The sequence below is a fragment of the Panthera pardus genome, unplaced genomic scaffold (genome assembly GCF_024362965.1).
Source record: "Panthera pardus isolate Hobbes unplaced genomic scaffold, ASM2436296v1 HiC_scaffold_2, whole genome shotgun sequence".
NCBI lineage: Eukaryota > Metazoa > Chordata > Mammalia > Carnivora > Felidae > Panthera > Panthera pardus.
In genome coordinates this window covers 125260039-125281352 of record NW_026526765.1, presented here as the reverse complement: position 1 = coordinate 125281352, position 21314 = coordinate 125260039, and the positions used below count along the sequence as shown (strand labels likewise).

Below are 21314 nucleotides of genomic sequence, written 5' to 3'. Positions count from 1 at the left end.
TCCTCTATATGGTGAGGGTTATACCACCTGCTCTTGGTTTGGTTATCTTGAGGGTTAAAGGAGCTAATATTTGTAAGTCCTTAAAGCCAACTTAATGTATGTTAAGTACCTCATAGGTGTTTGCTAATTTTTTGTGCATCTGGTCCCCAGAATGAGTCATAAGTCTTCATAAAAACAAGAAGAGCTAACACCCACTGTTTCAGACATGCAATGAACTAAGCCCTATAACTGGATTATCATATTTAATCTCAAAACCACCCAAGGAGGTGGCTGCTGTTAATGTGCCCGTTTTACAAATGAAGGTCTTAAAGGGGAGTCACCGATGAGAGGTGCGGAGGGTATCTGACACTTGGCCCATCGACTCCAGAATGCAAACTCTTCACATTCATAGGCCAGCAGCAAAACAATCACCTAGGATCTCCTCTGAAGGGTTGACTGCGGGGTCCACCTCACACCAAGTATGGAGCCCACAGGCACCATGTTCTTGGGAGTTCCTGGGGCATAAAGAAAGCCAAGGGGTAAAAGGAAGGGGGCAGTGAGAGAATCTGGTGCTTCCCAGGTCAGGCCATGCAGGACTGCCCCCATGGACCTCACACAGCCCCAGGGCTTCCCGAGAAGGGGAGGTGCCCAGCTCCGGGGAACTGTGCCCTCTGCGCTCTCCCTCTGAATGCGGCAACCCTCCAGCTAAGTCAACAGACCAGTGTCCTGGTCAGTTTTCTTTCTGTAGCCTTTCCATGTGTGACACTACCATTAGGCTAACTACTACGGACCGCCCCCCTTCCAATTCTTGAAGCCAGCATTTCTTTACAAAGAAATCCAACGAAAAAATACTAATAAACGAAAATGAGTCACTTAACTCCATATACATACCTAACAATTTGCATACAGAAATCAAGTCTACTAAAAATTAATTACCAGGGTCTGAATACTTCAGACAGGGATGCAGATTATTTTGAGTAAATGAACTTCATAGCACAACAAAACAGTAATAAATCAAGCTGCCAGCATTCATTTAATCACCAAGGGGCATTTTGTTTCCGAAAAACAGCCACACTGAGATGGAAAGGGGATGAGGATGGTACAAGGAGTGTGTCATTTCCCTTTAAACGCCGTCTCCCAAGCGAGCTTTTCTAAGCAGCCCCAAGGCTCACAGCAATACTCTGGAAAGAAGCTGACACCCGCATTGGACAGGGCTGTGTGGCTCCACTTTCTAAAGGGAACGATAACAGATCAGAATAATAAGCAGCATTTGAGAGGCCCTTTAATAAGGTGCAGAGAAAGAGTGCAGGTGAGGAGGTAGGGAGAGAGCTGAGTGTTCGTGATAACTGGGAGCAGGCCCAGAAGCTTCCTTGTCAAGGGCTAATGATTTCTGGAGCCTGTGCCCTGAGTCTCTCTCTCTCTCCACGCACAGGCTGAGTGACAGGATGCAGCGATCCCCACAGGATGGCAGAGCCCTGCGTGCCCTCCACTGCTTCTCTCAGGGCACCCGCAGGACTTCTCCGGGACAGCATACCTGGCACAGAGCAGGTGCCCACAGGAGGTTAATTCCCTCTCTCTGCCCATTTCCCAAGACCAATCAAGTGTCCAGTGGCACAAGACACATGTCCAAGTAATTTGTTGACTAATTTTTACAAAAACCATTTTCAAAGAAAAAAAGAACAGGGACAAATTAATTTAAAGAGAGATTTGTTAAGCTGAAAAACACTGACTTCCAAAGCAAGTTAATTACAGGCTTCGTGTAATTTTTATTTCATTAATTTTATTTTTTAAGCTCACTGCTTGGTCTCAATTAAGGTAGTGATATTTTAATTATCTTAATTGTTTCTAAACTTGTTTTCCGGTTTGAGTTACTTTTTAATTAGCTACATTGATTTTAAAATCCAGAATCAAGCCTTTTTGCTGTCAGTGGGCATATCCCATAAGCTCACTGGCAAAGGGTTGTAATTCCTGTGAGAGCAGAACAGGCTACCCCCTCAGAGATGCGGAGATGAGGGAATGTTCCATTTTGTGGGTTGGCCCCAGAGTCCCTGAGAGGCGCCTAGGGGACTGACACACACTTGGGTTTATTCCCTTAACACCTGTAGAGCTTCTGTTCTGTGCAGGCTAGAGGCCGGCATCTCCAGAGTGAACGTGAAGACATTCCTACCCTCCAGGGGCTCACAGCTCAATACGGATGACAGACAACAGAAGGGCAAGTTCAGTGTGTTAGGGGAGATGTGGGTACCTTGCCCAGCCTTTCAGGGGGTAGGGAGAGCTCCTTGACAGACAGGTATCTATGGAAAATGGGTTTAAGGCAGGTAATAGGGTGAAGAAAACATTCCAGCTCAGAAGCAGCTCCCTTCCCAGAGGAATCAAGGCAAGTTTGGGGGAACTAAAGCATTTGTTGGGGCCACTGCAGGTTGGAGCAGGGGTGGTATGTGGGAAAAGTGGACAGAGTGGCAGCAGCACCATGAAGGGCCTTTAAGGGATCATGGTCTCCAAATCCTACAGTGTTGGCAAACATGGCAGAACCTGGTGACCTTTGGCACATCCTCCCATGCTGAAGTTAGTGGAGAAGCTATAGGGAGAGAGAACCCTTTATATACCTTTTTCAGGGTAAGTGGCACTTTGATAAGAACAGACAAGCTGCACACTCTCACCCTCCAAAGAAGAGGGATATCAGGGTGGAGGTCTCTGTGGTTGGCTCTTAGAGCTCCCCTTTCTCCCTTTGCAGAACCTCTGGGGACACTGAGCCATGCAGGATTCTGGGAGGCAAGAAGCCTACCCAGTGAGTCTGACAAGCAAAGACATCATCTACAACAGTCATGTGAACTTGTGGTCCACTCTGGTGACTCCAGGGAATGTCCAGAGACAAGAGGCCGCTCAACCTACAAAAAGTTGACAAATTAATGAATGTTTTCTGTCTTCTTGTTGTTTTGAAGACTGCTCTCTGCCTGAATCATGCTCAACTGAGGTTCATCTGAAGAGCAGACACTCCCAGTGATTCATTAGCAGTGACTTAATGGATGAATGACAAAGAAATTACTCCAAACTGCTAAAACCTCGTCAAGCTAAGATCCCAAACATTTATTACAGCTTGTCTGTCCCCATGGTAACCTGGGCATGCATCTTGCTCCCCCCTCTCCCAACCTCTGGAGGGGCTTGTTTACTAGCTGACGACAGAGCCACACAGAATACAAAACAGAAGATGCTGCCCACAGAATTCTGCTGGAAACAGAGAAGAATGACAGTTTGGAAAAGCTCTGTCACCATTTTCAGCTTTCCAATCGAGGTACTGGATGTGTTCATGGGAGGCTGAACAAAGGGGCCCAATGGCCATGTGTCTGAATAAGACAGGCAGTTGAGTGACACAGACAGCTGAACATGTATGCCCTAGGAAGGGGGGGGAGGGAATGGGAGTGGATGGGGACACAGACAGATAAGGACAGAGGAATAGATGATAAAAAGGTGCATCTTACCTAAGGAACCCCTCCTGAGAAGAGACATTTTCTTTTCCCTTCAAACAGAGGACCTAAGAACTCTTTTCTTTCTGTGTTATAACTAAAAGCATCCTCTCTCTTACACTGTGTGTGTGTGTGTGTGTGTGTGTGTGTGTGTGTGTGTGTGTATGGAGGCTAAGTTGTATAAACTGGTAATGGGCAATTATTCAGCCATGTCCCTAAATGCTAACAACTGTTAAATACAGGTAGATGGGTATAGAGGAGTTTATTTTATCATTCCATCAACTTTTGGGTATATATGAAAACTTTAATATTAAAAGGAAAGAAAAGAAAAAAGAAACATCCTACAAGCCAGCAAGTTAACATATAAGGCAAAAAATGTACATCTCGATAGTCTACAGTAAGAGGAAATTATCAACAAGTTGAATGTCCATCTACTCTACCCGGCTTGGGCTACCGAAACAAAATACTAGACACTGGGTGACTTGGACAACAGACTGTTATTTCTCACAGTTTTGGAGGATGGAAATCTGAGATCACGTTGCCACCATGGCCGATTTCTTTGAGAGCTCTCTTGCTGGCTTGTAGATGGCCACCTTCTCACTATGTGAGAAGGCTTTTTCTCAGTGTATACACACAGCAAGCCAGTAAGCTCTGTGATGTCTCTTTTTATTCTGCATACCTTTTTTAAAAAAAGATTTTATTTACTTTTTTACTTAAATCCACATTAGTTAACATATAGTGTAATAATGATTTCAGGAAAAGAATTTAGTGATTCATCACTTACATACAACAAGCAGTGTTCATCTCAAGTGCCTTCCTTAATGCCCATCACCCATTTGGTCCATCCATCCACCCAACAACCCTCCAGGGGCCCTCACTTTTGTTCTCTGTATTCAAGAGTCTCTTATGGTTTGTCTTCCTGTTTTTTATCTTATTTTTGCTTCCCTTCCCGTATGTTCATCTGTTTTATTTCTTAAATTCCAAATATGAGTAAAATCATATATTTGTCTTTCTCTGACTGACTTATTTCACTTAGCATAATACACTCTAGTTCCATCCGTGTTGTTGCAAACGGCAAGATTTTTTTTCAAGTTTAAAACATGTATTTAAAATTTTTTTTAATGTTCATTTATTTTTGACAGAGAGAGACAGAGACCATGTGCGGGGAGGGGCAGAGAGAGAGGGAGACACAGAATCTCCCGCAGGCTCCAGGCTCTGAGCTGTCAGCACAGAGACTGACTCAGGGCTGGAACTCAGACTGCAAGATCATGACCTGAGCCGAAGTCGGACGCTCAACCTACTCAGCCACCCAGGCACCTCTAAAACATGTATTTAAAATACAATTCATAAAATGCTTAATCTGCCGACTCTGGAGCCCTCGGTGCGGGGTGGGGTGGGGTAGGCAGCTGCCCGCTAAACCAGCAGAGCAGGACTGCAGGGGTGTGGCCCTCCCTCCCATGCCCTTCTGCTCAGACACCCAAGAGGCCCATGGGCACCCCTGGGATCACACAGCCAGAAAACAGGTCCCCAGATGTTTCCAGAGTCTCTGCTTACCAGGGAGGCTGGGGCAGCCCTGCCGGCTCATCCCTGAGCAAAGCATCCCCACATGGGGCAGAGCAGGGTATGGCTGGGCTAGACAGGGCAGGGCGGGGCACTAGGCTCTGGAAGAGGCTGATGGTAGCAGATAGGGTGTTGCCTCCTGCCTGCAGGTGGGGAGCACCCTGATTTTTTTTTTCACCACCATATCACACTTATTATTCCAATGGCACTAATACAGCTGGGGGTGTTCACGGTGATGCTGCACAAAGTTTCCTGCCTTTTAGCTTCTTCCCAAAGAGAAAGGTCTACCTGCTTGTTCCTTCCCCCTTTCTGGGGGAAAATCCACCACAGACTATTTACCCAAATAAACCTCTTAATGCCTTTTTGTTGTTGTTGTTGACATTTGAGTTTCTGAAATGGAAAAAAAACAAAACAAAACTGTTGAGTGTCCCATCCTGCCTCCCCCACCCCCACCGGCTAAATAAGTCCCTGTTGCCAGGGCATTTCTGTTGCCTCTGATATCTTGAAATAAATATCGAAAGAAATGGCAGCAAGTGTTCACATTGAGTGATGGCACAGAGTGGGCCCCAGAACCCATCAGGTGGAGCATCACTGGGGACAGTCTCGAGGTGTCATGGAGAATGCGAGGGCTTGCTGTGGTCGATTGTCAGCCGAGTGCAAGGGCTGTGCTGAGTCCCACCCAGGGCAGTGGACTGCAGGGAGGGCAGCCTACTATTTGTCCAGGAAGTTGTCCAGGGCTGGGATTCCTTCCTTCAGGCCCTTGCGTGTTTCGGCCATCACCTGGCTGGGGTGGCTGGTGTGGTTGAAGAGATCCCCAGGCAGGGTCTGCCAGTGGTCAAAGACGCACTGGGAGAAGGCCTGGCCACCAGGGTTGGACCTCAGGTCAGCAGTGAACCTGAAGGACTCGTTCACAGGCAGGTAGGCCTCCACGACAAACATGGCGGGGGGGCCGGCTGGGACTCCTCAAAGACGTGACCATGCTTCCTGTTCAGGACACTATAGATGCCACTAGCCACTTGTTCTGGACACTGAATATCCACAAGGTAGATAGGCTCCATGAGACAGGACTGGGTGGTCAGCACACTGGCACAGAGACAGCGCCAGCCAGTGGGGATGATCTGGCATCCGCATGCAAGGTCACATCAGGGACATCGAAGCACACACCCCACGTTTTCCTTGCACAGGGCTTCCTCTTTGGTGGCCCACTGGAAGCCAGCTACCATACTGTCCTTGATCTCGTTGAGGCACTGCACATCCTTGGTGATATCGGTGAGGACACTGGGGCTGGCGTCAGGCCCAAAGCATCAGATCTTGTGGGCTTCTGCCACATCCCACTCATACTTCTCGGCCAGATAGCGGACCTGCTGCTTGAGTTCTTGGCGGATGGACACTTCGCCCTTGTCGATGTCCTTGGCCAGGCCATCGGGGAAGGGCCACACCTTCATGCACAGTCGGTTGTGCCTATTTTGGGACTTGGACATGCAGAGCACACTCGACTCCTCACTGACTGTATTCCGGTAAGACACCACGGGGTTGGATTTCTTGATGGGAATGCACGCGTGGTCCTCCTCCAGGTCCTTCAGACAGATCTCCAGTTACAGGTCGCCAGCCCCTGCGATGATGTGCTCCCTTGACTCCTCAATGATGCCCTGCACTGTGGGGTCCAACTTGGCCAGGCATTCAGGCCCTCCGCTAGCTTGAGAAGGTAGGCTGGATTCTTGGCCTCCACGGCAATCCGGACAACGGGGCTAACACTGAACTTCATCACCCGCATGTTGTGGGCATGCTCAAAGGTGGTGATCGTGCCATTCTTCACCAGGAACTGGTCCATGCCCACCAGGCCCACAGTGTTCCCACAAAGCACATCTTCAATGGGCTCCACATAATGGCCCATCTTTAGGATTGTTCTCTGGATGGGCTTCAGGTACAGGTCCTCCTTCTTCCCAGGTGTGTAGTTGGGCCCCATGATCCTGACCTTGAGACCAGTGGACACCAGCCCCGAGAATACGCGGCCGAAGGCGTAGAACCAACCTTTGTCAGAGGTTGGCACCATCTTGGAAATGTACATCATAAGTGGGCCTTTGGGGTCACAGCTTTTAATGCCCATGGCTGAATCGTCACCCGGAGACCATATATACATATTTTTATACACACACACACACACACACACACACCCCATGAGATGTCTCTTCTTATATACTATCTTACAGGAATAGGGCCCTACCCTGAGGACTTCATTTAACCTTGGTTACCTCTTTAGATGCCCAATCTCCAATACAGGACACTGAGAGTTAAGAGTTCAACATATAAAACATTCAGTCCATAACACCATCTATAAGGAAACTGTTACCTTAATTACAAGACATCCATTCATGAAATCTTGTCCAGCTGTTATAAAAGAGGAAGTAGATCAGTGTGTACTAACACAGGTAGATATTTATAACAAATTAAGTAAGGAAGCAAGTTAAAATATTTGCAATGGCAAAGTAACTTCCAAACACCAGACAACTAATAAACGGCAAAACTAGTACTCAAACTAGGTCTGCTTCTCAAGGAAGGACCTTTCCCTTTGCTATCCTGCTGACCTTGAGAAGTCCTTCTGCCCACAAAGTCCTAGCCTCCACCCACTTACACACCAGAACCTTCCATTTCTCTACTATCCTCTCCCTCCTGGGACTATCCCTGCAAAGACCTGTGAATGAATTCAGACACCCTATGCCGTCAGGCCAACACCACACCTAATGTCTGTATACACTGGTCTAGAAACCTCACCTGCAAAAAGTAACCTTCTCTTGCTTCTTAGAGAATCTTGCCTGCAGCGGGGGAAACAATGAAGTCATGACTATTGTCCAGAGCAAGAGCAAGTGTCCAGCCCTAAGAGAATTTGGAATTTGCTTCTGAGTTATAAGAGAAACCCTGGGCCTGGCTGGAACTACACAGGCAGTGACTGGAAAGAGCTTTGCCTTTCAGCTCATGGGCAAAACAAGACATTATGAGCAACAACTGCTAAGTCCTACTTGTCTAATTTACAAGTCCTGATCATTAAAAAAGAATGTATTAAGGGAAGTCTACAGCAGCAGTGGAAATATGCCCCATAAAATCACAAGCCACAAAAGTATATTAACCAGGCCAGGCAATCCCACTTTCTCAAAGCTATCATCCCATACCTGCCTCAGTTTCCCAGTTGTTCTGGGATGGTAAACAAAGGACCCTCACTCCACGTTTCTGCCAAGAAACTGATTTCCTTGTAAAAGTGGGATAGGGAGACAGGAGGATAAAAGGGAGGGGGGTAGTATTAACTACGTGGAAAGAAAAGGAAAGAGGGAGCATTTTATTACATAATGCATCATCCAGTTGAGGGGCTGACAGTGGCGACAATGACACTTACCAACTATATATAGAATAATGTACTACTATTCTAATTAACCAATGAGGAAACTGACACAGAGATGGTAAGTAACTAACTTGTCTGTGGTCACATAGTTGGTAAATCTGGACTTCAATCTAGAGTACTCTCACACCAAATCTGATGCTCAGAGCCACCAGGCCACTCATGAGCAGCTTATGATGAGGAGAAAGGTAACAAATACAGTGCCAAGAAGCAGCATGTTGAACATCCCTGTCCACCGCCCCCAAGAATCATGTCGCCCAAAGGATCCACAAGAAGAAATTAATACTGTGAAGAAAATATTGTACTATTCAGAAGTCAAAGCCAGATTGCTGGACATTTGAGTAAGTGTATATTACTTTTATAATGAATATGAAGGTCAAAGTTTCTTTTCAAGGTGATGCTCATGCCCAGTCAACTTAACTTTCTCTCTGACTTAAAAAACAACATGGACCCAGTGAGGCTTGTGGTTCCTTCTCTCAGGGATTCTGTGAAGCCTATCTATGGTCCACATCACTGACCAGGAGGTGCATGAGGTCTGGTGGCAACATGGGATCAGATGGAGCAGCACAAACAGTAGGACCTGACAATGGCCTTTGTTCTCAATAGGGGTACAAGAGACCATCCAAAGAGAAGTCTTAACCTTCCCATCCATCAAAATGGCCAGAATTCATTAAAGTGTTATAACAGTAAAGGTACTCGAGTTCTACTTCATGGTAATTGGGAGGAATTATTCCTAAGACACTTATGAACAAAGGCAACAGAATTACTGAAGATACGTAAGACCAGTTCTATAACCTAGGAAAATAAGAGGACACAAAAAGCACAATAAAAATCAAACACCTCCATGAAAAAGGCAGAGTTAAAAGAGGGGTATAGCTCAGCAAGTCTATGTTTTATACCTGTACTTCACTTTAATACAATTAAAATTCCTGTAAAACATGTAGCTTTTCATAAAGAATGAACTCCTTTGTGCTGATGAGCACGACTCTGTCACTATTCAGCAGTCCTAGTAGTTGACCATGTAAAAATGGGGAAATAAAGAAACTCCATGAATTTCCAATAAATAATTAAACCAGTGTGTCTAGAAGAAGAGAACCCACAGGTTTGGATCAGAGAGGTGAAGGTGTACAAAAAGCACAATTGTGCCACTTCCTGCCTTTGTGGTCCAGATGGGTCACTCACTCTTCAGGATTCAAATGCAGACAAAGAGATCTACTTCACTCGGATATTGTGAGTAACTGAAGACACAACGCATGAAAGTTGCCCAGCACAGAGCCTGGCACATAGGGTGTGTTCAGTAATCATCTTCACCACTCTTTTAGCTTGCTCTTCAAATACAGAAAGTGGATATATGCAAAAGGCAAGGAACCCTAGACATTTTAGAGATTCAAGATACCAGAACAGTTAAAACATGGGCAGAAGACATGAATAGACATTTCTCCAAAAAAGACATCCAAATGGCCAACAGACATATGAAAAGATACTCAAAATAACTCATCATCAGGCAAATGCAAATCAAAACCACAATGAGGTATCATCTTACAGCCATGAGAATGGCTAAAATCAAAAACACAAGAAACAGTAAGTGTTGGTGAGGATGTGAGAAAAAAGAACCCTCTTGCACTATTGCTGGGAAGGCAAACTGGTACAGTCATTGTGGAAAACAGTATGAAGTTTCCTTAAAAAATTAAAAATAGAACTACTCTATGACCCAGTGAACATACTACTAGGTATTTACCCCCAAAATACAAAAACACTAATTCAAAGGGATACCTGCTTTCCTAGTTTATAGTAGCATTACTTATGAAATCCAAACTATGGAAGCAGCCCAAGTATCCTATTAAAATTCTATTAAAATTAAATTCTATTAATTTTATAGGTGAATGGATAAAGATGTATATATACACACACAGGAATATTATTCATCCATAAAAAAGAATGAAATCTTGCCATTTGCAACAATGTGGATAAAGCTAGAGAGTATAATGCTAAGTGAAATAAGTCAGTCAAAGAAAGACAAATACCATATGATCTCACTCACATGTGGAATTTAAGAAACAAAATAAATGAGCAAAATAAAAAAGAGAGAATAATAATAATAAACCAAGAAATAAAACCAAATAAACCAAGAAATATTCTCTTAGCTCTAGAGAACAAACTGATAGTTAACAGAAGGGAGGGGGAAAGGGCAAGGTAAAATGAGTGATGCGAATTAAAGAGTATACTTACCATGATGCAAAGTAAATCAAATCAAATCAAATTAAAAAAAAGATCTCGGAGCTACAGTGCTATTCATCCCTTTCCATTTCAAATGTTAGACTCATTTGTACAAGAAGCAACTTTAACATTTCTCTTTAAACATAAAGCTCAGGGTCTACTTTATCCAGAAAGCTTTCACTGATTAACCAGATCTACACCACTGCTGAAACCACCATACGACAACTAAGGAGTTCACATATCTCTAGTAGAGCTGTGTTCTGCCTTGTCTCATCTTGGAGATTATAAAGTCTGGGAATGAAGAATAAAAACCTTTTTTTCCCCTCTAAATTATGTGCACTAAGAACAAACAACAAAGCCTTGTCAACAAACTTACACAGTCATAGTTATAGTCTTTATTTTGTTTTGTTTGTTTTGAGAGAAGGTACTATGGGCTTTGAAAAGTCTCTATTACAGAGTCATAGACTATGAGTCTTAATATCCTAAGGCCTACATTCAGGCACCATTGATAAAATGCTAGGGGAGAAAAATAATGATTAAGGAGTATGTGACAAACACTGTTGATCCAAGCAGACAATGGCTTGTGTCAGGGAGGTTGTCAACATGAGGTGTGCTAGGTATAAATGGGCAGGCAGGGTTCAGCAAGGCAGGCTTCATGTACAAGGTTAGTGCCTTCTGATCCTTAGCCAGAGGCTGTCCATTTGACTGCTTCCACCCTGTCTTATGAAGCTTGGCAGGGAAAGATGTTAACTGAAAACAGAAAAATAAAGTCTGCAGGGAAACCCTGCCCCAAATTGGAGACAATTTGTTCAAATGACCTCTACGAGCCTCAGATGAAGTGGTTACTTCCGTAATGTGGCATCCTCAGAAGCAGAACTTAAGTCCAGAGCTCTGGTGATGTATCATGGTGCTCATTCACTGCCACCTCCCTTGACAAGTCCAGAAATCAGTGGAAGAAGGCAAAATAGTCCCACACCACATGTATCTACCAAATCTCTTTTCCTGTTTTACAAATCTAACCTAGGTTTTCCATCTCAGACTATAATGGGCCAAGGAGAATGCAAATCTACAGTTAATCTCCCTGCGGCACCTATTTTATGAGGTGGTGAGTAATTTAAAACTGTTAAAATATTAAGGCCATCACTGGTCTACTACAGAACAGAATACAAAATTCATATACATTTGTATAAAGACACTCCAAAGATGTATGTGCTGGCAGTAGGTTCTGTCCCCTGAACCTCAAGAAAGATGTATGTTGTAGCTTGCCCTTAGAGGCTCTTTGATAGAAAAGTTTCAGAAGTGTTGAAAGTGTTTACCAAGTTTAAAGGGTCTTAAGAATGAAGTGGAGAGCTCTCCAGGGTACTGATATCCAAGATGGAAAATCAATAGCAGTAAAAGTCCATATAAAGAACTTGCATAAGCAAATCACTCATTCTTGCAGGACCCGTTGAAGCTAGTTATTCAAAACTGCATCCCACACCCCCTGGAACAGACTTCCCATGCCATCTGTTCCCAGGGAGCTCAGTCCCACTGGTGAGAGGCCCCAGGGCTTTTCAGAGAAGTGACCCTGCATAATCCAAAGCTTTTTTGAGACCTTTAATGTGCTAACCAGTGGGTGAGGTTTACAAATGAGTTACAAAGTATTTGTGGCTCCCTAGGTATGACTATCAAAATTAAAGCTTTTATTACTTTCATTCCTCCCACTGTTAATTTTTTAGAAACACTTGGCTCCAGATTTATAAATGGGTAAGTGGAGACTATGTATTTCCAAGTCCTTTCTTTCTGCAATTAGGGCAGACTCATTTCTGAGTCCTTGGGATGGTTCCCAAGGCTATTAAATTCTATTCCTTAACTGATAACATTGAAGCAGTCATGACAAAGTTAGTGCTGATGGGATCAGGGATTTCTTTGGGCACCATCTAAGCTATTAGAAAGCACTTCAAACTGAGAGAAGAGCAGTTGCATCTCCCATTGAAGGATTCAGTAAATCTGTATCATTTAAGTCTTGTTTACTCTTGTTGCTTTGTTTTTTGGGGGGGTCCCACCTTATTCAATCATTGCTAAAATACTTTTCCATGTGCATCCATCAGGTAATCAATTGACAGTCCCAACCTTGCCCACAACGGCTCTCTTTCCTGCGTGTCTCTTTATCAATGTGCCCCTCAATGGCTGATCACCTCCCTTCCATTACTCTAAAATAAAGCCTGTAGTGCTAATGTAAAATATAAATCAGGTCTTAACTGCACATGGAAGACAAATGCAACAATAAATAATGAGAAAGCACCCATGAGGTTTGCTAAGACAAACATGGAATAAACACAAGGAGTAAAATCTCTCATTTTCATTCTTTAGCAATAAATACTGAATACCCAGCAGGTAAAACAGAGCAGGGAGATAATCATCTTTGGATACTGTAATGGCTGCAATGCTTCTTTCACTAAGAAGTGAAAATGATGTTCTCATTTTTGTTAAATTTGTGGATTCTAAACTTTATATTTTTTTAAAAAAGAATTTTATGTATTTATTTTATTTATTTATTTATTTTAATGTTTACTTATTTTGAGGAGGGAGGGGCAGAGAGGATCCCAAGCCATGGAGCTCCATCTCATGAACCATGAGATCATGACCTGAGCTCAAATCAAGAGTCAGATGCTTAGCTGACTGAGCCACCCAGGCGCCCCTAAAAAAGATTTTAGCTCTCAGTCAACTCAATTAAAAAAATAGGCAGAGGACCTGCATGGACATTTTTCTGAAGACGACATACAGATGGCCAAGAGGCACATGAAAAGAGGCTCAGAGAAATGCAAATCAAAACCACAATGAGTTATGAGCTTATACCTGTCATAATAGATAGTATCAAAACAAATGAAAAATAAGTGTTGGCAAGGCTGTGGAGAAAAGGAAACCCTCATGTACTGTCAGTGGGAATGTAAACTGGTGCAGCCACTATGAAAAACAGTATGGAGGTTCCTCAAAAAATTCAAAATGGAATTACTACACGATCCAGCATTTCTACTTCTGGGTAATTATCCAAAGAAAATAAAAACAATAATTTTAAAAGATATATGTAACCCTATGTTAACTGCAGTATTTCTAATAGCCAAAATTTGGAAACAACTTGAGTAGTGACATATGGATTAAAGGATAAAGAAGAGACAGTGTGTGTACACACACATGTGCGCACACGCGCGCGCGCGCACACACACACACACACACACACACAGTGGAATATTACTCAGTCATAAAAAGGAATTAAATCTTGCCATTTGCATCAACATGGATAGACCCAGACAGTATTACACTATGTGAAATAATTCAGAGAATGACAAACACTGTATGATTTTACTTATAGGTGAAATATGGCCTCAAACCTCCCTTCTAGAATTTGGCTCATATTCTCAGACTGTATTCTCCTTATCCTCCAAGGTTTACCATGCCTTCAGCTACACTGGACAATTCACAAATTTTCCAACTCTTTGCTTGCTTTCAAGCCTCTAGAGTCTAGACTGCAGTGTCCAATACAGAGAACCATTCAATTCTTAGAGGTGTCTCATGACACCAATATTATCTCCACTTGACAAATAAAGGGGAAAAATTAAACTAGTCAAAGATCATGCAACTAGTACATGACAAACATGAGTTATGACTCTAAGTATGTTGTAATCAAGTAGAAGTTTCAGGAGACCACAGAAAGTGGCTATCCTCACTACTGCATGCCCCATCACCTAAGCAGCATCTGGAATATCACAGGGCTCAGTAACAGAGTAACTATCTTGCTCTGTGAGGCTAGGAACAAAGTCCAGCTCACCATTTCTTTTTTTTTTTTATGGTTATTTCTTTGTTTGGTGGGGGAGAGAGAGAGAGAGAGGGAGGGAGGGAGGGAGGGAGGGAGGGAGGGAGGGAGGGAGGGGAAGAGGAAGAGGGAGAGAGATAGAGAATGGAGGATGGAAAGAGAGAGTGAGAATCCCAAGCACACAGAGCCCAATGCGGGGCTCGATCCTTTGAACTGTGAGACCATGACCTGAGCAGAAATCAAGAGTTGGACGTTTCAACACTTGAGTCACCCAGCCACCCTAGGCTCATCATTTCTGAACCCCAAGTTCTCTGGCATGTGTCTGCTATAAGGGGCATGCTTAGTTAATGCTGAATAAACCGTCTTTGAAAAGAGTATCTGGATGAATCTTGTAAGCTGGAATTTCTAGGTCACAAAGACTCATAGCTCAAAGAGTCCCTGGAGCATCTGCCTTCAGACCAACATGTTCATATTTAACATAGGGAAGACTTTAACCCATCAGTTCAGCAAACTTTCATGAAACTACATTTACATGCCAAGTACTATTATAAGCTCTGGGCATTCAGAGATGGGTAAGACCCAAGTCCTTGCCCTTAAGGAACTGACATTCTAGTACAAGGATGGGATGGGACGGGACGGGACGGGACGGGACGGGACGGGACGGGAAGGGAAGGGAAGGGAAGGGAAGGGAAGGGAAGGGAAGGGAAGGGAAGGGAAGGACAAGGGCAATGGATAGGGGAAGATGAAGGGAAGGACAAGGGCAATGGATAGGGGAAGATGAAGGGAAGGGAAGGACAAGGGCAATGGATAGGGGAAGATGAAGGGAAGGAAAGGCAAGAGGAAATGAAAGAAGGGATGTGAGGAACAAACAACAGGTAGTAATAAGAGCTAAGCAAATATTTTAAAAGAGTGAGCAGTAGCAAGCTCCTGAAGGCCACATTGGATTAGGTAGTCAGAGAAGACCTCTCAGAGGAGGTGACATTAAGCCATGGTCTGACAAGAAGGAGCCAGACTTTAGAAGATCAGGTGAGGAATAATGCAGAAAAGGGACAGCAAAGGCTCCAAGGCAGGAGAAGATCCTGGAATGTTAGATAAAGACACAGGTCCCGAGAGATCACATGACTTTTCTAAGAACACACCAGTCGGACAGAATCAGGACTTAACTTTAGAAAGCCAAGCCTCAGCCATGCATCCTCAGAGCAGTGAGCACAGAGATGTCTGAGACAGGTTGAGGTTTAAATGAGTTGCACCAGCAATCACCTGTTGGCCTCGCTCTGGACCTGGACTCACCCTTGTGACCACGGCCTTGCCAGAACAGGCCCAGCACTCTGCTTCAACACAGGGGTCTTGACAAGTCATTGCTCCAGCTGCCAAAACTAAAGATGAATAAGCCAGAGAGAACCGACATCTCAGACTTACTGGATACCACCTTTTGCTCACATAGGCAAATCCCCAGTATGCGTATATGAGTTATATGGTAAGGTTAAATGAACATGAATTTTGCACCACAGCCAGTTCCAGTTGCTCATCGGAGCTTAGCTCCTTGGGTGCTGTGTGACCTCAGGCAAGTTATGCAGCCTCTCTGAGCCATAAAGGAGAGTAGTGGCATCCCTCTTACACGATGGTTGGCAAGTGTGAATGAGGCAATATGTCAAATGCTGAACACTGACACTGGCAAGTCCTCAATCAATGTTAGTTTCAACTCTTTCCCCCATGATTTTCCTTAAACATTCCTTTCAGATCCACCAGTCCAAACTGAACTTTTTTTTCTTCTCCAGATTTCTGTCCCAGGTCATCTTTATACCAAAATACAGCCTGGAAACCATCTTGCTTCCCATGTCTATTTCCCAGGAGACTCCAGGAAGCCACATCTATTGCCAGGTCGGCCCTGCCCTCCACTGTAGCCCCTCCAGGGAGTCTGCTATACGCAGCCTCTGTGGCCGCCCCCCAGTATGCTCCACTCCACCCCCACCCCACTCAGGGAGATTGAGCTGAAACCTGATACCTGGTAACTTATAAATGTACACAACAGGGTGCAAGGAGAAGAAAAAAAAATGGAATACAGGAGGTTCCTTTTTCTGCCAATACCCCATCCCTATGCAAATGTGTAACAGAGACTGTTGACCCCACATCACCCCACTGGCTGGGATTAGAGCAGCCATCAAGCCTTTTGTGATTCTGAAACAGCTAATGAGGGGCTGTTTCTGTGTAATCCAAACAGTATCCATTTCATGCCCAATCGTTTTTTAAACGGGCAACAAATCTCCCTGATGTGTTCCTTTCTCTGACCAACAGAAACCCTGTCTGGTCTCTTTGTTGGCCTGTCCAATCAACAAGGGCAAGTGGCCCTAGATGCCGATTCAAAGCCACAGGCACAAAGGCAGACCCGTGGGGCGTCTCCCTCCCTCAAGAAAACTCCGCCTCATTGGAAGCCATGACCAGACCCAGGATGGTGAACAAAGACTGATGAAGCGGCCAATTTTTAACCCATTTCTAAGTTGCCAGTTGACAACATTTCCGACGAAGTTCACTCCTGTTTCAGGCAATGGCCTGAACAGACAGAATATGACAAAGCTTCAGAGGTGCCGTAGGAATCCAAACAGGGAGAAAGAAGGGGACCTGAGGGGTATATTCACAGGGCAGGACAAGTGCTCTGCATCCTGAGACATGGGGAGGGGCTGTAGCACAACTATCGGCAGGTGTTGCTGCAAAACTGAAGTGACGAGCTGGCCATGGTCTGCCTTGCTCAGAGGGCGCCTGTTACCGCACGCTTCCAGGGTCATAACTACCTCTTGGCCCATCCCTTCCTCACCAAGAGCTGACAGAGTTCTCTCCTAGGGGACAATTCCTTATGGGAACACATCTCCTTAGCAACCAACCTCCTCCCCTTTGGATTTCAAAATGGAAATCAATAGGTCATGGAGATGAAAATAAATAAGTCGCAGAGATGAAAGTACAGCATAGGGAATACAGTCAATAATACTGCAATGACAGTGTATGGTGACAGATAGTGACTACACTTGTCATGGTGAGCATTGAGTAATGTATAGAATTGTCAAATCACTGTACTATGCCCCCAAAACTAATATAACACTGTATGCCAATTATACTTCAGTAATAACAGTAATAAAAGAAATCAGAAATCAGTAGAAGGGGCTCCTGGGTGGCTCAGCCAGTTGACTGTCCAATTCCTGATGTCAGCTCAGGTCTGGATCTCAGGGTCATGAGTTCAAATCCTGACTTGCGCTCCACGGAGTGTGTGGAGCCTACTTAAAAAAAAAAGAAAAGAAATTAAACTACCATAGACTAAACTCTCTTCCTTTGAACATCCAGTAATTCCCCTATTTATTGATCAAAGACCCTCACTGAGTCCTACTCTGTGGCATGCATCATTTTGGGTGCTAAATAAGATAGGCCAGTCCCCATGCTTGTGTCAGTGACAGGCTCGTGAGAGCCATCAGGTATGTGCCACTCTGATCTCGTGGAATCCATAAGCAACCCCACGAGGAAGGTGTTTCCATCACGCTTATTTTATCGTCAAGATCACCCGAACACCCCACAAGTGTGCTTTTGCCAGCCCACACAGGGCTGTTACAGTTTTGAGTAAGGCACTAGCAGTAATGAGTGAGAGCACATCATATAAAAATCCAGTATACATTTGTGGATTATTTTTAATTGGAAGATGTGGCCACACTTGGGCTTTCATTCCCGCATGGCTGCCTCCTTTACCCCAGCATCGCCTGTGTCCCCTTTACGCTCTATTTTGCTTTCCTCTTTCTCTTTTTCCTTCTCTCCTACATTCAGGGCCTGCCTGACCCTGAAGGCACTGGTATTCATTCCACCCACAGCTCATAAGAATTTATCTTTTCTTCACAAAATAAAGAACTACACCGTTCACATTCGATACTTCATTCACTTAGCCAAGACTCCCCAAACAAGTGGGGTAGAATGTTCCAGAAGGGTTCGTTTACTTGGGTTTAAAAGCAGTTACCAGTCCACAGTATTTCAGTGTTTGGCCAACAACTTTTTTTTTTTTTAAGCTTTAACAGGCTGTCTAATTATTCTTCCTTTGAATTTTCACATCTGCATAATTAATTTAGCAATCCTCTGCCCTGGAGAATTTTCCCCTCTTAACAGGCTTTACTCTGCTTTTTTTTTCTTAAGAGTCTTGACTGTGCTGAACATCAATCTTACTGTGGCCAGAGCCACAGAGGTGACTGTGGGATAGGAGCAGGTGGAACAGTAGCAAAGGGACCTCCTCCCCACTAATGTTTTCACCAGCCTAGGCTTTCACCCTCCTGAGTCATGCCCAAGGGCAGGGGAGGACACCTCCTACATACCTTCCCGATGTGTACAGGTTCCTGCTAATCACTTGGTCTGCAACTAACATCCTTTTGACATATCCCAGCCCACAGAAACCCCATTCCCTGGGCACTAGCATTGGAAATGATGTGAATGAACAAATTCCTTTGAATGAAAAGGAATGTTAACCAGGAGTCTGTGAACAACCTTCAGAGGGTCTAAAACCTGCATCCAAATTCTTACACACATTTTTTGTGATCTGAAGGACCCAGAGTGGATGTTCACCTTGAATCCTTCAGTCCCCTTGTAGCAGCACCCCATTTCCCTGTACTCATTCTGTCTCCCCATTGTGCAAAGGCTAGGTGGGACAGTGGTTCAGATTGCCCAACTCCCACTAAAAAGACATGGGTGATGGGCGTCAGGTGACTCTTCCCCTTCCTGCCCTTGTGTATTCAATCCCACCACCCTTCCTGCAACTGCATCCTGAAGGAGAGGTCCCAGGGCAGAGAGAACAGGGGGTCACTACTAGACTGTGTCTGCTGCTGCCTAGCTCCCTGGTGCTCCCTTAGCCCCACTTCCAACCCGGGTTTACACTCCAGCTCCCGAAGCCTCTGCAAGCCATAGATATCCTTCCCATGATGCGTGGGTCCGACTCTAGTGCCAGAGAACTCTTAGGCAAATTCATGCCATCGAGAGAATGTCACAGGGGTCTGAGGTTGGAAACCACACTTCGAAGGCAGTGAACGGTCCCTGTCGGTTGAAATGCAGCCACATATCAGTTAAGCCAGTTAATACACTGAGCCACCACTCAGAGTGATGGGTCAACAGAACCTCCTCAACATCGCAGCCCAGAGAAAGCTGTCCCTTGGGGTCATGAACAATATTGCCCATACCTCTGGAGTGTGGGTAGTGAGATTTACACAGAACACCCTGGGAAAGTCAGCGGGCAGGGGATGTTGTCTGTGCCATAAAAGGGCAGGAGTCCTGAGGATGCTGGGAGAAAGGAGGGCCAATGGAGAGAGGACAGGCTGGGCAATGAGAAGACCCCTAAGCAAACCTCATCCTTCACAGGGGGGCCATGTGATAACCTGGTCCACAGGGTGTCGGTGACCAGTATACCCAGGGTCTCATTCAGGAGAGCAAACCACCACCTTTTGGGGGCATCTCCAGGCTTCCCAGGGGGAAAGATGGTGGCACCACCTCTCAGATTAACAGGTGCATGAAAACACTGGCATGCCTCTCAGTCCTAAGACCAAATTCTTAGTCCAGAATCTGATCCAGCTGGAATCAGGTGTCCACCTGGACCCCATCATCTAGGGCCTGAAGTAAGGGTTCTGGTCTCAGAAAAAAAGCATGGCCACCAGGAGCTTACCCATGGGACTTTCTTCCTCTTCTTCTTCTTCTTTTTTTTTTTTTTTTTTTTTTTGATAGAGATAAATATTCCTAGAGAAGGGGTAGTTTCAAGTTGGGAAGATACCTCCAAGGATATCAACCTCAGGAATCACATGAGGCAGGCAGGCATGCATGCATGCATTCGTGCATAAGTAAGTAAGTAAGGAAGGAAGAGCTTTGAAAATGAGATCGCCTCTGTTTTGAACAATCTGAGCCGCTAGGGCAAATACCATAGAGTTGACTCTTGATGTCAAGTGCATGTTGTCTCACCAATTTCCAAATGCAGCTAATTTGGATCATAAGCAACCTCCAGACGCTTTAGACAGAGTACATCATGGTATCCCATGTTCTTCTGGAGCCCCCAAACTCTCTCCCCAAGTAAGGCTGACCACCATTCCTGTCACCCGAGCTCACACTTCTCTTTCTTTGGGCTCCAATGGCAATTACTGCTTATGCTGTAAATGCATCACCACTCTACAAATTTAGTTATGATTTACATTTCTACCCATTTTTTTGTGTCACCTACCAAACTGGTAGCTGTGTCTTAAAAATATCTTTTTACTTCTCTCAGGGCATTCAGTATCATACTTCTGTTGATAAAACGTTATCAACAAGTTTATAATAAACACGTTGTTTATAATATCGTGGTACCACCGAAAATGTTTTTTTTCCTCCAAACTGCTTTCATATTCCACCTTCTCTAGGATGTGCCTACATCTAAAATGTGAGCAACGTGGAAGATTTTTAAAACCCATCTTTTTTCATCAAGTATTCAGAGCCACCACTACCCAATTTCCATGATGTAAGAATAAGATCCAATAGCTGTCACAGTCTGGGTAAGATCTAAGAGGTGCCGTTCCCTATTTGCATCTTTGGTGGTGTATTATATGTGGAATTAACTCATTGTGAATCCAGGGCCCCAGCACAATATTTCGGCTAGCTTTGTATTTTCACTTTCAAGCTGGTAAGGTAGTTGTTTTCTGTTTCTTTTCCCCAGCCCTAGGGAAAATGAAGTCGCTGATCAATAGACTATTCCCATTTGCTTGAGTCTCTTGAGAAAACCTTCTGTCTGCTTGCAATGTCATCTGAAGTAACACTAAGGAACAATTTGTGTTTAGATCAGGGATTATTCGCACACACACACACACACACACATACCCCCCTTCAGGACACATGTGGCAATGTCTGGAGGAAATCTGTTTGTACATCTGGTGTC

General features: G+C 44.5%; 1 protein-coding gene and 1 pseudogene across 1 annotated transcript in view; both read right to left on the bottom strand.

The window, feature by feature from the left end:
* Positions 1 to 21314, bottom strand: part of SPOCK1 (SPARC (osteonectin), cwcv and kazal like domains proteoglycan 1) — a 516896-nt gene that overhangs the window by 162489 nt on the left and 333093 nt on the right. The window lies entirely within an intron of this gene.
* LOC109252103 (elongation factor 2-like) lies at positions 5700 to 7143 on the bottom strand (annotated as a pseudogene).